Raw genomic sequence first — 3294 nt, 5'->3', positions numbered from 1 at the left:
TGCATATGACGAAGGAGTTTACCACATGGCAAGAGAAATCATGTTGTGGCGCCCAGTTGAATTTCAAAATATTATTCTGTGTTTCGGATCGTTCCATATAGTCAAGATTTTCCTTGGGTGTATTGGGAAATACTTGCGTGATAAGTATGAGCAAAAAGTATTTGGATAGAAAACGGTATCTTTGGCCCTAACGTGACCCAGGCAGTCTTGGTGGCTCGCATTATGTGCGGTCCTTGGCAGGTATGACATTGCTATCGAAAACAATGGAAAGACTCCAGTGGGAAGCATTCTTTGATGAATTGGGCATAGCAAAGTACCAGGGCCCTCTTGGCATACTGAGGGAAATGAAAGCAAGTGTCTCGGAGAAGGATCGGTTAGAAAGTCGCTGCTTGCCGATTTCGCAAGGTATCGCAGGTATCCTGTTTGATGACTTCGAGGAGTTCAAACGACAGAAGAGCGAGAGAAGTGAAACATTTAGATACTGGGCTACATTCATTGATATGGTCAATTTGGCAAAGGACCTTGTGCGAGCTGATCGGGAAGGGAATTGGCAACTACACTTGGAAACTGTTGAGGCTATCCTGCCTTACTTCGCGACATTTGACTCGACCAACTACCTTCGCTGGAGTTCCCTATACCTGGCAGACATGCAAAGTCTGCCTGAGACGGCACCAGCTATTCATGAAAACTTTCTGAATGGGGGCTTTGTGATCAAGCGTTCGTCAGCTCCATTCACAGCCGTTGCAATGGACATGTGCTTAGAGCAAACGATAAACCGTTCCTCAAAGAGCAGTGCCGGTATCATTGGTAGCACCAGGAAGAAGCAATACGTTACGAAATGGAATATCATTCACCATGAAATGATGTCTGTTAACCACCTGTTTAGGGAGATAAGCGGAGTCAGAATGGACGATTCAGAGTTAGTTGTCAACCATGAATTCACCACTGGACGTACTGAAGGCGGGGAGCAAAAGGTTGATGACATGATGGCATATGTGGTTACCCATGAGAATCCGTTCAAAGTTGTCGAAGATACAGAACAACAGCTGCACAACATCCTGTCGTCTGCCATTATCATTATGCCTGATGATGTTCGAAAGGATCTGGTGACAATCAAGGAATCTGGTGTTGAGAGGTACAATGAATTTCGAAAGGATAGACTAATAGACAAAACGAAGCGCCTGAGTGATGTTATTCATAAACGGAACTTGAAGACGTTTGCAAGCGCCATCGGTCGAAAGAAGAAACCAGCAAATATCAAACACAAACAAGAGAGGAAGGATTTTGGGTCAGCACAGAAGAAGTTAGATATTGCTCGAGTACGCGGTTGTGATGCCCGATATGTGTTCCAACACGACCTTAGGCACAGTTTATAGGTGAACATTTCATTTGACTAAAGAGATAGAAAAGTGAGCTTGCATTTTGAGAAGTAAAACCAGTGAGCCTTTGGCTACATTGAAAAGGGACGAACACTAGTAACGTAACACTACATATTTAGGTCTTAATGTCAAGGTTCACCATTAAAGGAACCACAATGTTGACTTTGAGTCTAGTACGTCCAACGAAAAGCAGTACTAAGTCTTACCAGCTTAAAATATTTGGCATACAGTAAAAATGAAACTAGTAGACTACTGGTGCAACAATAGAATCTTATAAACAATGTCAAGCCCGTGAATAGACCCGCTATGATATCTTGGCCATAGGAACTTATTGCTACGCAGTTCAATGAACTACCTGCGCTTGAGCAACATATTGCACAGATAGATACAGTTGTGGATCCGAACGATCACTAATCCTGCTGTCAATATAGTGCGTTTGGTGGTGTGACAGTATCTGTGAGTAAAGCTAACCAACTACAAACGCGTGCACACACACTTGCTCACGTACACTTCCACGTACGATCACACGGTACGCACACGCGCACGCACGCACACGCGCACGCACGCGCGCACGCGCACACACACGCTCACAAACACACACGCACGCACGCACGCACGCACGCACGCACAAACACGCGCGCGCGCACACACAGGGTGCACAACAATGCAAAATAACATGGATGTGTAAATAATGATTATATGCAAAAATATAAAGTCGTTCTATATCATAATAATATCGTATACAATATGGAATGTAAAGATAGTTCAAATGTAGTAAATTCTATTCTTAGTGATCATTAAACATGCCAATTTCCTTTTTTATATTCCAATAATACTAGGTAGTTTTCGGACAGCGTGCACCTTAAAACGTTTGGTGAAATTTTATGGGAAAACCCAATACTATTCTTTCTTGCGTCGTGCCTCCTACTTAGGTGGTGAGCTTAACTAAAGGTGAGGACTTGACGTGACGGTGGCACCAACAACAACAGAAACAGCGCACTCAATACACATTATAGCAGACAATGTGGAAAAAAGATGTAAAACCATTTGGAAGATGTTTTAGCTAAGTGCTTTAAGAATTTTCTCTTCCTCTGCTTCACTCCACTCGCAAATCGGAGGGCTGTCTAAGCTAGCTTATGATGCGAGAGTTCAATCTTGGCAAGAGCTTCTAAGGTTATACAGATCAATTTTACCCTTCATCCTCATGCCCTATTGGGTATAGCTATAAACATAACTACACAGTTTAGTACAGTCCATGTGAGCTGTTTATTGGCTTGATCAAGTAGAGTGCACTCTCATCAGTATCCCAAACATGCCTTCTTAATAACGTGATGTATAGGGAGATTATTACCAGTCGTTCGACACGGTGATGGCACGAATCGAGTTTGCAAATACAAGAGTTAACACCTTAGAAAAGCTTGGCGTCCTTCTTCATCTATTGCTGCTTCCACTGAGGCTTCGAACAAAGTCGCTGTAAGACATCTCAAACACCCTTTCGATATCAGCCTCTGTCAGATGAATCTGAAGCAGGTATTGATTTCAGTGACGGTTTTTTCCCTTCACATGAGCCGTTCTGTAACACATGGGGGGAATTGCACAGCTAAAGAAGACGGTAAATTTAATCGACCTTAGTAAAACTAGACTCTGTTTTGACAATAAACTAAACTGCCACGCAGATGGAACGCAGGTAATCTGGCACCCCTTTCTATCAGGTCGTTGCTGGGTCATTAAACACCTGAAATAGCAATACTACTTCACTACTTCTTGCACGCTTAGGTGGCAAACTAAAGGGTAAACTAGAAAGGAGCAGTTGNAGTTAGTTGTTAACCATAAATTCACCACTGGACATACTGAAGGCGGGGAGCAAAAAGTTGATGACATGATGGCATATGTACGTGGTTACGCATGAGAATCC

Source organism: Priapulus caudatus, unplaced genomic scaffold (genome assembly GCF_000485595.1).
Source record: "Priapulus caudatus unplaced genomic scaffold, Priapulus_caudatus-5.0.1 Scaffold1894, whole genome shotgun sequence".
Taxonomy (NCBI): domain Eukaryota; kingdom Metazoa; phylum Priapulida; class Priapulimorpha; order Priapulimorphida; family Priapulidae; genus Priapulus; species Priapulus caudatus.
Note: the sequence above shows the minus strand (reverse complement) of the source record.